Source organism: Anabrus simplex, chromosome 7, assembly GCF_040414725.1.
Source record: "Anabrus simplex isolate iqAnaSimp1 chromosome 7, ASM4041472v1, whole genome shotgun sequence".
Classification (NCBI taxonomy): domain Eukaryota; kingdom Metazoa; phylum Arthropoda; class Insecta; order Orthoptera; family Tettigoniidae; genus Anabrus; species Anabrus simplex.
The window spans coordinates 151,321,676-151,336,880 of record NC_090271.1 but is presented as its reverse complement, the minus strand read 5'-3'; the positions used below and the strand labels follow the sequence as shown (position 1 = coordinate 151,336,880).

General features: G+C 41.1%; 1 non-coding gene across 1 annotated transcript; it reads left to right on the top strand.

Annotated features, from left to right (window-relative positions):
- Positions 1 to 2,119: 2,119 nt before the first annotated feature.
- Positions 2,120 to 2,238, top strand: LOC136877848 (5S ribosomal RNA). The gene has a single exon (XR_010860799.1). It is a non-coding gene; the product is annotated as a 5S ribosomal RNA (ribosomal RNA).
- The last annotated feature ends 12,967 nt before the right edge of the window (positions 2,239 to 15,205 follow it).

Genomic DNA, 15,205 nt, shown 5'->3' with positions numbered 1-15,205 from the left:
AGGCGGTCTCACCTGCTATGCTGAATAGGGACCTTGCGGGGGGATAGGAAGATTGGAAGGGATAGACAAGGAAGAGGGAAGGAAAGAAGCCATGGGCTTATGTTAGGTACCATCACGGCATTTTGCCTGGAGGAGAAGTGGGAAACCACGGAAAACCACGTCGAGGATGGCTGCGGTGGGAATCGAACCCACCTCTACTTAGTTGACCTCCCGAGGCTGAGTGGACCCCGTTCCAGCCCTCGTACCACTTTTCTAATTTCGTGGCAGAGCCGGGAATTGAACCCGGACCTCCGGGGGTGGCAGCTAAACACACTAACCACTACACCACACAGGCAGGCGAGATTCTGTTCTTGAAATGTTATTTCTTAGTTCTCAACAAGTTTACACATCTTCAAGACCACCAGCTGTGTGGCAGTAGGTGTGCTCGGCGTGAACTACAGCAGCGAGAAACTCATCTCACGACGTTCGGCCGCCTTACTTTTGAAACACTCCCCCTAAGCTACTTGATGCTTGAAATTGGTGATTTGTTGGAATTCTGATTGTCAGCTCTATCCTCTGGAATGCGCCTTCGCTAATTTTTAAGCCATTTATTTTGTCGTGACATTTTACCTAAGAGAAGTTTTCCGCTATTTTTCGCACCGTAATATTTTCAAATGTTCACTATTAAACTAGGTAACGTTCCCTGTCTGCTTTTAGAAATCAATGAGAAGAATCAAATGACACCTCACATGTCGTGGTGCCACGTTTGAGTCCAGAGCTACACTCACTGTTAGCCGCGTGCCACGTCGATTTTAGTAACTCAAGGTGGTGATGCTAGTACATCACCCTAGGGCTCTCTAAAGACTTATAGAGCCTTACATCACCCGATGACGTCATACAGAGGTTTTTTTCCCTGTGGGTGGGGGCGGTAGAATTAACACCCGTAGTATCCCATACCTGTCGTAAGAGGCGACTAAACGGATACCCTAGGCGCTCATAACTTGGGAGCGTGGGAAGGCGACCATGAAGTCCTGGCATTGCTTCCACTTATTTGCGCCCGGCTCCTCACTCTCATCTACTCTATCCAACCTCGTCTGTTCAACTCTTGTTCTTTTCCGACCCCAATGGTATTAGGTTTCCTTTTGGTCGATACCTTCATTTTTCGAGGTGTCGGGTCCCTTCCATTTTTAGTGTTATATAGAGGATGGTTGCCTAGTTGTACTTCCTCTTAACACAATAACCACCACCGCCGCCACCACCACATCACACAGAGGTTAGACTCTTACTAGGTGCTCTGGTCCTTCCTCTTTAAAATATGATATTGAACTCTGCCGTCGCACGTGCTATCTGTAAAATGGTTTTAATTTGAACACTTTCACGATATTGTAACGTTCACCGTCCCGACTTCGGATCTAAAACGATGTTATCTACGTGAAAAATTTAACTTCAGAAGGCATCATATGCTCTACCTCTAGACATCTTAACCATCTTCGTAAGTCTTCTGATTTCGGAGTTTTCTATTACAGACCAAGTCATGAATCTAAACAAACGAAATTTTTAAGCCCCTACCCCACCTCCAGGTATTTAACCCTGGAGAGGGCGCGTAATAATAATCCCGTAAGGAGGCGCGCACGGTGTTTTAGACAGAGTCATGAAAAGATAGCACAAATTAAGCAAGAACTATTTTCAATGTCACACAAGTAGTAAATAATTTTGCACGAACTTGTAAATAATGTTCAAAGGTATTTTGACAATACAAAAATCGGATGTTAAACTACTGACGTTCATTCAGCCTCATCACTAGATTCTTGAATTTCCGCACTGCACCGAACACTTGTCACTGCCGAGTGTTCTTTGTAGATATGTCACTGGCCTACACGGCATCTAGTCTTGGATTCTCTGGGTTTTATCCCATTTGAAGTAGAAGCATCTCCCAGGCCCCCTCTACTTCTTGTAGAGCTGCATAGGGCTGCCCCTCCTCAGACAATCCTAACATTTAGCGAATGTTCCTTTTTTAGCCCCGTTGGGAGAGTTTGAATACCGTTCTTGCAAATATCTCACGCATTACGCCTTTAAAAGTTAAAGTTACCTTTCGCGTGCTTGTGAATAATATACGAATTAATTCGAGTAGTGGTCAAGAGCCAACGGCCATACCATGTTGAATACACCGGTTCTCGTCCGATCACCGCAGTTAAGCAACATTGGGCGTGGTCAATACATGGATGGATGACCGCTTGGGAACACCATGTGCCGGTGGCTCAATTCCCTTTTCCGCCTGTTGCCATTTCTTGATGGATGCAGTACTTTTGTATCCGTCTCTTGGCACAGGCCAGAGCAAAGTGTAGCCTCCACTGAAGTCCCAGTCTCATCCATGGCTGTGACAAAATTGAGGTTGCTGGGGTATGGGTGGTGCTAAATAATGACATTCGGAGCACAAATAGTGTCTTGAGTGTTATGAAAGGTGTTGCTCATAGGGTCAGTCGTGCTGCAGTGGCACATTCTAGCCCAGTGAGGAAAGCAATGGCAAACAACCTCGCTCCTCCTCTTGCCTTGTACGCCTCATTTGGGCTCTGCCATTGGTTTTTGCTGTTTCTCTATAACTGCATAGCCTTTGGTGGTGCTATTTAAGGATCCAACCAGCCTCTGGGCTGATGACCTAACAGACAGATACTGTTCAAGATAGTAAAAAACAAAGTCATTGGCCAACGGTTGCTTGTGCGTGAAACTGACTAACGCTCTTTAAAAGTCTATTTCTCTTTCACTGTTTCTATCCATGATGAGTTGGACTTCACTATATAAGACGGCGCTATTTTACACGGAAATAAAACAACTGACACATTCTTTGTATATTAACTGTAAAAATAAAGTAAAACCTAACTCCTAAACACACATACATCATGGGGCGCGCCAGGAGTTTTAGACCGGGTCCGTCAAGCAATGCACTTACGCTGAAACTGAGGAGCATGAAGGGTGAATTGTTTACGCACACTGACAGTTAACGAGTCCAATGTGAGGTACTGGGGGGATGGAAGTTAGTGGCCCGCTACGTTAAGAACTATAAACATTTATCTCAGAACTCGGTCGAAAAGACCGTGACGCGCCCTCTCCAGGGTTAACAAGCCCATCGAGTGCCATATTTTTCTCATGTCCCACAATTCCAATCATATGGCGCTCAACTACTAGGCTTCTTTCAGACGGCGCGGGAATAAACCGCGCCTGCGTGTATGCGCCGGTGCATCCGCTTCCGCTGACTTTCACACACTGCGGGTAAATTAGAGCCCCGCAAAACTCCCCGCGCTTTTCAACACACTGAAATGGCGTATGGCTTTTAGTGCCGGGAGTGTCCGAGGACATGTTCGGCTCGCCAGGTGCAGGTCTTTCGATTTGACACCCGTAGGTGACCTGCGCGTCGTGATGAGGATGAAATGATGATGAAGACGACACATACACCCAGCCCCAGTGCCAGTGAAATTAACCAATGATGGTTAAAATTCCCGACCCTGCCGGGAATCGAACCCGGGACCCCTGTGACCAAAGGCCAGCACGCTAACCATTTAGCCATGGAGCCGGACTTCAACACACTTTACAGTGTAGATAATAAATATGGACCATCGTCGTCTTCTTTCCTCTACTTTCTAAACTTGATAAAAGGAAACGAAGGCGGAGGATGTGGACGTACCCAGTGATAGGTCAGGGAAGTCAGGTGGGAGCATTTGCCACACTGTTTCATGACTTGAGAATGGACGGTGGCAAGTTTTTTAAACTACTTTCGGATGTCAATATCGTCCTTTGACGAATTTCTACATAAGTTACACAACCATATTCTGGAAATCTAATCTGTAGTCATTCCTCTGCTGTGTTTGTTCTGGATTTGTATTCTTTCAGAGATTGGTCCCACACCACTGGTCTTTCCGACACTAAAATTATTAAGTTCTCAATATCTATTTCGGACTTCATAACAACCACAGTAAATCACACAGACAAAAGCACACGAATAAATTGATAAACTGTAAATAAATAAATAAATAAATAAATAAATAAATAAATAAATAAATAAATAAATAAACCAAATTTAGCAAGGCTTCCCATAAGTGGATGCAGATCTACTGACGACAGGGCGCGGTCGACTGGCTGTGTGGGATGATATTTATAAATATTAATGTCCAATGTAGAGCCCTGCACAGATTCGGATATCCGCAAAGTTAGTGTCTTGGTGGATGGCAGTGCGGATCGTTTTGCTGATAATTTCTAAATGATGACGTTAATTGACTTTCACTCAGGTACCTATACTCCTATTTTTGCTTGTTTGGGGTTGGTGACTCTTGACAGGTAACCTATGGGATAATGGTGATATACAGGGGGTATCCATGATGATGTTACAAACTTCCAGGGATGATGGAGGATGGCAAATGGATCAATTTGAGATAAAGAACCATATTCCGGAAACTATCTAGTCAAAAGTGAAGCAAAATTCTACTCATTTAAGTCCGTTTACCTGCACAAGTTTCACAAGCTGCTTCATTTACAACAAATGCTCGAAATGGCGCCTCCCTGCGTCGATGCAGGCATCGCATCGTGGCACAAAGTTCTGTGGTACCCGTTCGAATATCCCTGGTGTCGTGTGAACAGCGTATCAAGCAGCGAGAATTCTTGCCAAGAAATCCTCTCACTGAGGTCGGTGGCTTTTAAGGGTGTTTAAAGGTGACAACCCCATGTCGTTGGCTTGTGGCACATTAAGGAACTATTGCGGGACGAAATTCCGACACCCCCGGCGCCTGTTAAGAACGAACGGACGTTAAACAACTTGGATTATTAATAACCTTTGACTCGAACGTTTCCAGACTATGGTTCCTTATCTCAAATTGATCCATTTGCCGTCCTCCATCATCCCTGAAAGTATGTAATGCCCATTGCTCACGGTAAAATGTTTCGTAAAATTTGTTGTACAATTAATTTTATAAAAATTTGGTGAAAACAAGTTGTGTTGCTCACGGTAAAATTATTTTATAAAATCCGTGGAAGCATCTGGATGGCCATCTATGAATTCACTTCTGAACTAAGGTTTGTCTGTGCTGCCATCTATCGGAAAACTTTTAAACCAAGGATCAGCTGTTCCACTTACAGTGTGTTTGAGAGTATGGCTCCAACAAACAAAGCAAAACTTGCTGCTTTAGCTGCAATTATTTGTTGTACAGTGGTAAAAAGGAAGAAAAGAAATGCCAGGAAATGCTGGACTCAGGATTGGATCAAAAGAAGAGAAGAAGGTGGAGGATTGCTGTCCTTGGTCGAAAATTAGTTGAGGTTAGAAGATCAGCATTCATATTGGAATTCGGCGATTGTGTTTTCTGCCTCTCTTCTTGCATTTCTGTTGTGATAAAGTGGCATTTTAACTTCGTACAAACAAGGATATTTCTGATATTCGTCCAGTAAAACACCAACAGCTTCTTTAGTCCACCCGGATCCTGCCATTTTAGAAAGAAGTGTTTGTTTACAATCGAGCTTTACAACCTTCTCACGACGTAGCGCCAGCATCATCGTGATGTCAGCTTCGCTGTTTGGTTCGTTTCGTAAAATTAATTTTATGGAATAGAACATGTCCTATTTTATGAAAAGTTTTATAAAAGGTTTTATAAAACTTGAATTTGACCGTGAGCAACAGAAAATTTATAAAATTAAATTATTGTACAATAAATTTGGCAGAGAATTTTACCGTGAGCAACAGGCATAACATCTTTAAGGATACACCCTGTCTAAAGGACCTTGAGACCATAAAGCCGTAAATCTGAGCTAAGCCTAACTGGCTCCTGCCCGTAATTAGTGGAAGGAAGGAACAAAGGTCAATATGTCAGTAGTTGTCTCAAGAGAAAATCCTTCATAAACTTGTGACTGCAATGGTTCTGGTGCCAGGTATCAGGCCTATTGTATTACGTTAACAGATCTATCTGTTTCAATACCTGTATTCTGTAGTTAAATATTTACAGTATCGGCGGATAACCATTCGCGAATGGGAGCGGATTAGTTTCTATATCTGCGCAGGGATCTACTAATAACTAACCACGTGCACTACGGACTCCCCGCTTTAGTGATGGGATAATCGAACACTTTTCAGAATCGAATAATCTCCACCCGGTTATTTAAATAATCGAATGAATAATCGAATAAAATAATCGACTGAGTTTCAAATATCATTCAGTTGTATCGCATTTAATATTCGGATGCGTCATGAATCAATTTTTCGATTTAAGTGTCGGATGGACAATCGATTGAAATGAGCGAATAGGTGAACTCTTATGAAAAATAGAATACGCCTTTTTTTTCAAACGTAGGCCTATCCTGAAATGTTGAAACTAAATGAGTGAATTAACTGTCTTAATAACATTACTTTTCATTCCATTATTTCGGAAGCATTCCATACTCAACTGCCTCATTTATTCGAATGCAGTTCCGAATGAGTAATCGAAAAAATAATCTAATAGAAACATTCACTATCCGATTGACTCATTGATTCGGATGGAGTTTCGGATGGATAATAAAAAATATTCGAAAAATAATCGAATGGAAAAAACATTCATTATTCGATTTCCCCATTGATTCGAATGAATAATCAAAAAATAATCGAATGAGAAATATAATCGAATAAAATAAAGTAATCGAATAAGTGATTATTTTGTTTTCGATTATCCCATCACTAGCCCGCAAAAACATTTCTCCCACGCGCTGTTACTCTCCGCCTCCACGTCATCTGAATTATTTAATTTCAACATCGGTTCTTAGTTTAGGTGGACCCGCGGCTAAGCGTGGAAGCGGGTCGAACCCGCGCCGTCCGAAAGATGCCTTAGGATCGGACTTTTAGTTCCAGAGCTATAAGCACATGATTTTGTTACACAAGGTTCGAATATGTATAGCTTGATTTTACAGACGTCACGTCCTATCACATACAGGGCATTAGGGAAATCGGTTTGAAAAGACGACTGCTGTTCCAGTTTAAATGGCTTATAGATACTGCAGTTCCACGTGGTCAGGGTCACGACATCCTCAGGCTTCCTTGACGGACCATAGCATTATACAGTAGTAACTAATTCAGCACAGTACACTGTCACCAAGTACGCAACGTTAAATACATCATATAATAACAAAACGACGATTTATGACAAAAATTGCGAACATATGGATCTAGGAGTAGAAAAAAGAATGTCTATAGTCTCACAAATATTTGTTTCTGGGTCATCATTCAATAAATTAGTCTGATGCAGCACTCCATGCAACCCTATCCTGTGCTGAGCTTTTCATTTCTATGTAACTACTACATCCTACCCCTGCTGTAATCTATTTGTCATATTTATACTTTGGTCTAGCTTACCGCCTACACGTCCCTTAAAAACTAACTGAAGAATTCCTGGGTGTCTTAAGATGTGTCCTATCATTTTTTTCTCTTCTTCTCGTCAAATTTGGCTAAATCGTTCTCCTGTCCACAATTCGATTCAGTATCTATTCATTCCAGATTTGATCTACCCATCAACCAACTTACCTAAAAGCTTTTTTCTTTCTGAGTTACTTATCGTCCATTGTTTAACTTTCATACAATGCCACATTCCAGGCGAAAGTTTTTAAGAACATGTTTTTAATTTCTATCTCTATCTCAATGTTCGAAGTGAAGTAATAAGACCTTCCTTGCTTGTGATAGTCTGTCCTCCCTACTTCTGTTATCGTTCATTATTCTGCTAGCCAAGTAAAATATTAATCTACATCCTTTAAGAATTCATTTCCCAAATCGATATTTCCTGTTTATATATCTACGAATGCCATATATGTGGGATTGTCCTTCTTAATTCTATCCTTCACTTTACAATCAGACGTAAAGTCAGGATTGCTTCACATGTTCCTACATTTCTTCTGAAACCAAGTTGATAGCTTCCATATCAGCTTCAACTTGTCTTTGTACTGTAAATTGTTCCTCAGACAGTGAAGAAATATCGAAGTATTTATAAAATCTGCAGTTTCTAAATTAATGTACTTATTGGAAAATGGGGATTAAACAATACAGCCAGCCAGCTGCATTTATTTTACATTTATTTCAAAATTTCTATTTACATGAAATTGTTTTTCTAGAAGAATCTGCAAAAGGAAACCTTTGTACAGAAAATTAGCTTCTTTTTTCTAAAGGAAACACCACAGAAAAGTGTACAAATAACGTTTTAAAGAAAGCATACCAAAGGAAAAGTTCATAAAACAATAAATACATCATCTCTTTATCAGAAAATGCAGATGGCACTATCGTAGATTACTGCTACACATCGGAATATCCGTAAATAAAGAAACATTTTTAAAAGCTTCATGAACAGAATGACAAAGTTTTACTGATAATAAAGTAGGACTGTTCCGCAAAATATTAAGAAAGAGATATCGTACATTATTTCTCTAGTACAACAATCTGTCGCTTCATTTCTCCTTCTATTAACATTTTTTTATTATAATATATGTTTCACATAATCAACTCACTCATCAATTGCTTAATATTTCTTAATTTCCTCTGAAGTAGTTAATAATTTCGCTTCATCTTAAAAGAATATTACAATAGGTCGGCACCCCATATTAAAATTTATGTTATCAAATTACGTCAATTTTCATAATTCTGTTCATTGGCTACATATAGGGATGACAAAAAATTTTAAATACCGATATGTTGAAAACTTATTTTCGATAATCGATATTTATTGCACATAATATATCGGTATATTCAAACGATATCGATATATCGTTGAGGATAACCCAAAAGTCTAATACCAACAACAATATCATCAGACCACAATGCATATATATCAATATTGGTTGCACGGTTGCTAGGGTTATACTTCCGAAACACAAATTTTCATTGACCTTCAGCCACAACATATATTTGTCAGTAGGCGCCAGCAGTCGAGGCATAGATTCTGAATAATTAGCGTTTTGAAAGAACTAAGTACACCTGTGAAAGAGTGAAAAAATATTGTCAGTTATGCTTGATGAAGTTCATATAAACTTTATAAATTAGTAAGAATGGCCGAAAATAGTTAAGAATATGATGCAGAGACTAGCGTGCAAGTAATTATGGCTTTATCATTGCATTCTGGGAATAAAGATGTCATTGGTCTTTCTTTTCTGGCGAATAACATTAACTTATACAATTAAGGTGTTAGAATTCATGATTGAATTAGGTTTTGAGGTTTTGTAGTTTACTGCTGATACCATTTTACATAAAATATTTTGGTCATTATATTTGATTCTCTTAATTATCTTGTTTTTCTTAGAACTGCGGTGGTCCTCGTTTTATAGAACTTAAATATAATTTCAAATCGTTGTATTTCGAAAAAAAATGATATCGAGATATAGGCCTATCAATATTTTGTTTCGATAGTAGGATAAAAATCGGCATGTCGATATCGAAGGAAATATCGATATTTTAGTACGGCATATCGGAACGTCCCTAGGTGTTATCGTTGCCCACGAGATAAGTAAAGGCCTCTGCATGCTCGGTCTCTTCAAGTACTAAATTGACAGAGTAGCAGCAGCAGCTGGATGTCAGGTTTTCCCTCCATTCCTCAGCACGATTCCAGTAGGCATTACGAGAATAACTTGCACATGAAAGCACATTACAAATACACTGAAGAAAATGGAAATTGCAACACCCAGAAGGAGTGGTGCTACATTGGTGCAACTGAACATGCAGGACGGGTCTTCGGTTGTGATTCGATGATTACACTTTCAGGTCCCTCTAACTGCAAGTTTGGACAACAATCAACACAGGATGTGCCCACAACGAGCTGCAATACATTGATGAATTTGTCGAGGCATGGAGTCAATAAGGCCCTGGATCGCTTCCTGAGGAATTGTGGCCCATGCTTGCTGCACTGCACGGGTCAGTTGTTACAGAGTTGTGGGTGGCTGAGGACGGTGGCCAGTTGTCGACCAATCATGTCCCACACATACTTAATAGGACCGAAGTCCGGGGATCTGGCGGGCCATTCTAAGGTTGTGATGTCGTGGAGAGCTTCTCTGGAGATGCGTGCAGTGTGAACCCGGGCATTGTCCTGCTGAAACATCCCATTAGCAATGTTCGCCATCATAGGGACAACCACTGGATTGAGTACCCTCTCAACGTACTGCCGAGCAGTCATAGTGCCCTCAACAAGCACTAATTGTGATTTCACATTAAAGCCAATAGCTCCCCAGACAATAATGCTTGGTGTTGGCCCTGTGTGCCTCTGGACAATAAGATCTGGGCGGCCCCTCTCCCCGGTACGTCAGCGCACACGATTCCGGTGATCACTGCGGGCAAGACAGAAGCGCGATTCATCACTAAAGACGACCCTATGCCATTCTTCGACCCACGTCGATCTTTCTCGACACCAGACCAGCCTTACACGTCGCTGTTGTGAGGTCAATGGAACACCTTCTGCAGGAACACGGGCTCGTAAGCCAGCTGCACGCAGGCGATTACTAACTGTTTGTTGTGTAACGTGGGGTGCCACACCTGCTCGAATTTGCGCTGCTGTTGCATAGGGTTCCATCCGGGCCATCCGAATGATGCGGCGACCCTCTCTCACAGTTGTCCGTCGCGCTGGGCCTGTGCCAGGTCTACGAGTGTGTGTATCTTCATTTGACCACTGCTGCCATACACGTTGTACCGTAGATGCCTGTCGGCCAACACGTGCAGCGACAGTCCTTAGCGATAATCCAGCCTCACACAGCCCAATTATCCGAGTCCTCTCAAACGCCGACAGTTGTTGATAGCGTGCTCTTCTCTATCGTCGAGGCATGTTTGACGGGGTACACTTCACTGCACAGACTGCAAGTCAACTACGCTACACCAGAGTCCGTATACTGGAGTTGATTCCTCCGCGACCAATCACGTGGGGAGACCTGTAGCAACAATCCAATGGGTCTGAAACTTTGATCGTTTACATACCTACATGGCATCGTTCCATATGAAAATATGAAAATCAACACAAACGACCAATGCCTTCATGGTGTTGCAATTTCCATTTTCTTAAGTGTTTTGAGTAGGAAATTGATATTTCTATGACGTTAAATGAAGACAAACGTATCATCCAGTAATTCAAGATGAGCTCACACGAATCAGGTAGTATCATTGCAACCGGAAAGTTCACATCCTAATAAAAATGAAAATACTCCATAGTATATTTTATAACACTGCAGTATTCATATAACCTACGTTGATGAATGCATAGTGGATCTCGGTCCACCAGTGGCCACGGCTGGTCCGTGGTCCCACAGCTCTGCACTCCGACCGGCCAACCGTACAGAGGAGGGGTGGCCACGGCTCTATCGTGGCTCTTCACCTCTGTATTCGGAAGACGGGACAGGGCTGGACCTCACGGCTGGTCCCCACTGTCGACTGTCCTGAGAATGGTTTCCCGTGGTTTTCCATTCTCCTGCACTAAGGCGAATGCCGGAACAATTCCTACTATAGGCCACGGCCACCAACCCCCTCACCTTCTCCGAGCATCTCTTTCAACGTGACAAATCTCCCGGCCTGAGAGACGGCGTCACCGTCTAAGAGGCCCGCCTCCTCCTTCAAGTGAGGAATGAGAACATTTTAGTAGGAGTACATAGCCTAGTCTTGCCATACAAATATGATGGATACCCCGAAAACAGAGTTTTCATTGATTGCGGCTAGTTTTAGTAGAAATGCTAAAGCATGTGCTTTCAAAATGTTCACTACATACTATAGACTTCGAGGAAGGTTGCCACATGGTATTCTTCTCGTCACCCCGACATGATATAATTTCGAACCATTTTTCTCGTAGTTCTACATTTGCTCGTGGAAAGAAATGCCACTACCTTTCTGAAGTTTACTTTGGCAGAATGGTAACCAGCAATAAACCATTGTTTATCATGCGCAATAAACATCCTGTGAATATAAGACTCGGCTCTTGAGTCTTGTATATTTATCAATATACACAAAACATTTTCTTAATGTAGTCATTTGACCGGGTCAGGAATGGAACGAATGAAGCCCCATCTAGCGGCGAGGAAGGGAACTGTGCCGGCTGCCGAAGCCTGTCGCACTTGTCTGGGACAATGATTAATGACTGACAGATGAAATGAAATGATAGTGGAGAGTGTTGCTGGAATGAAAGATGACAGGAAAAACCGGAGAACCCGGAGAAAAACCTGTCCTGCCTCCGCTTTGGCCAGCACAAATCTCACATGGAGTGACCGAGATTTGAACCACAAAACCCAGCGGTGAGAGGCTAGCGCGCTGCCATCTGAGTCACGGAGGCTTCTATTTTCTTAATCTTACGTTTAAATATAAACTATGTACTCACCCCAAGCTGAATACACAAATCAAAGCCTCTTATAATTACTTTTAAGGCTTATCTCACCTAAAAAATAACTAACTTACATTTTTGCTTCACAGGTTCCTTGTACGTCTGTGTTGTTAAACAATGGAGGGCTAACACGAAATCTAGCGGCGACTCTGGAACTAGAACGTATTTCGCGCCATGCGGAGGCCTTATTACTAATCACGTATGCAACGGTGTTACATATTCCACCGTTTGTATTCGAATTATAGTCCAGCCTATTAGAGGCTCAGAGCAAGATATTGATTAAACTGGATATTTCCAGGTTGCAATTCCACCTTCACTAGCACCATCTCTTGAAGAATTATCGGCGTTCTCTAGTGCGGATGTTGTTAATGAAAATAATAATTTAAAGAAAAACGATACATTTATGGAAAAACCGATATATTATGCGATAAATTGAATACAAATTTCGGTATCGATATATCGATAAATCGAAAGGAAAATATCGGTATTTCTCAAAAACCGATATAACGTTGCCATCCCTAGCTACATATCCTAAATACATTTTTCTAGTTTTAATTTTCATTGAATACTATTTTTCCCCTTTGAATAGGAATAGGTAGAAATATACAGTCCGCCCTGCAAGGATTATAACATAATATGCTAGTTTCAATGCTGCTATCCTTACATAGAAATGGTTCTATGGAGAGATGTGTTCATTACGCCTGCCAAGGCACAACTTACCCACCCCTAGAAGTATATTTAGTTTTATAACCTAAAGTAGTGGTCCGGTCGCCGTTATCCATTGCTTCTGCCAAGGATCACGGGCATTGGTCGACGTTACCAATCACTGCAAAAGAAAAAAAGACTAAAGAAGCCCGCGAAGTTGAAAAGTGTCATGTCGTCGGACGGTAACCTTACACTTTCTCAATTCTTCCTTTTATCTCGGGGCTTACGGCAAGGAAAAAAAGTCCATGTATTAGCTTGAACGTATTTTTTCAAATCCAAGCCAATCTCTGTCATGGGAATGGCCACACTCCCTTCGAGAGGCTTATTCTATGGCCGCGGCGCATATTGTCCACACGGCAAGAAAAAAAGGTAATTTATTAGTTGTAACCTATCTTTGTACATTCAGGGCAATATCTGTCGCGAGAACAAGTCCACACGGCAAGAAAAAAATAGCCATATCAAGCCTACAACCAACAGTTGGCAGTCGTGCAATTCTACTCACCTCTACTTACCTCAGCGCTACTAGTGGACATCTAAGTATTAAACAAAGGACAGTCATTCCGCGTGTGCCATATAGTGGCCTACGAGAAAGACAGGCCATGGTTCGGTAAAGTCACGTGATTAGACCAGTCCGAGGCCTAGCGGAGTAAAGCCGGTGTTGTTGCTTGCTTATTGTGAATTATGGTAGTAAGTTACGGAGATTTTGTGTTTATGCGGAATATATAGGTGTTGTGCGACAGTTCCTTACATTGGCAGTACCGGTATTGTGTATGGAAGTGTAAGTAAATATTTATCAACAAAAATGTGTGTGTAACTTCAACGTTCTCTTCATTCAGCAATGTTAAGCTGCAATACACGAGTATCTAAAGAGTTGGATGAATTACTACTTCAGTGCTATGAATTTAGAGATATATTAATATCCCATTTATTTACAGATATGTGAAAACTTGAAAATGCCTGGTCGCGGCAGTATCGACTATCAGTCGAATTATAACACAGAAACTGGAAAATCGGGGACCATTTATTTACCGACGGATGAAAGCCGCCGTAATCTATGACTTCGTCACATATTGACGGATTTTTCTAAACTGAAAAACCCATTAGTAACGTACAGTACGCATAAAACATTTTGATGAGTCGTACAAAATTCGAGTAGATAGGGGTACGGTTAAGGGAGAATTGAAAGTGTTCACTAGAATAATTCCGAAACTTACCGAAAATGCTGTGCTAACTATATTTCGAATACACCTTCATATTGTTCGAAGTCAACTCCTAAAGTAAGACGTCGAACAGCTATTCAGAATAGTATCGAATCCAATAAAATATACATTGCAGAGGATTCCGTGAAGTGTCTAAATAACATTGGTTTGTTTCTAGGAACCCGACAAGTTTATTTGAAAGAGCGGACTGTAATGATTAAGTATGAGAAGAATTACTTATTTGTGTCCTGGTATTTGTGACGGGAATGGCTTGTGTTACTTCCTTTATCACTATTCTTGTAAACATAAAGACCGGAAATGACTTCAGTGTAAATTCGCCCTTAAAACACATTAAGACGTTGAACTCTATATAGGTTTTAGAAAGTATTCAAAGGTGGAAAAAGGAGAAATAGTGCCTACTATTAGGGATATGGTTGAGTGCTATCCAAATTTTACAAACTCTTCCTAGTTATAATGAGAATGAACAATTCATTGTTGTTTATTGTTGAACAACATAATGTGTCGCAGGCCTAAAAAGAATAACAGACCTTATGGCAACGGAACCATGGTAGTAGCATATTGTTTATATGTTTGATGTGTCCTCACGTACACCGCTCTTCGGAAATGTGATTTAATATTTTTACCGCATCCTCGTACCTTACAGAAACTCATTTATAATTATTAACTAGTAAACTAGAAAGGTTTTAGAAAAGTCTAAATATGAGTGTGATGTATTATTTTATATATTTACCTAAGTAAAGAAGTTAAGGTGGATTAATCATACGATTTTGTTAAGGAACTGGATAGGAGTAAATTAACGTTGCCACCTGAGTTTTATTTACAGTTGGATTGGTGTGGCATACAGTCTCTTTACTTGTGAAAGATTCCACACAGAATTTCATGTCATGTGGAAAACAGTTCTTTGTTGCTCAAAAGATAAGCATGTCAAAATGAGAGAAATCATACTTAAATAATGCTGAACGTAAGTTT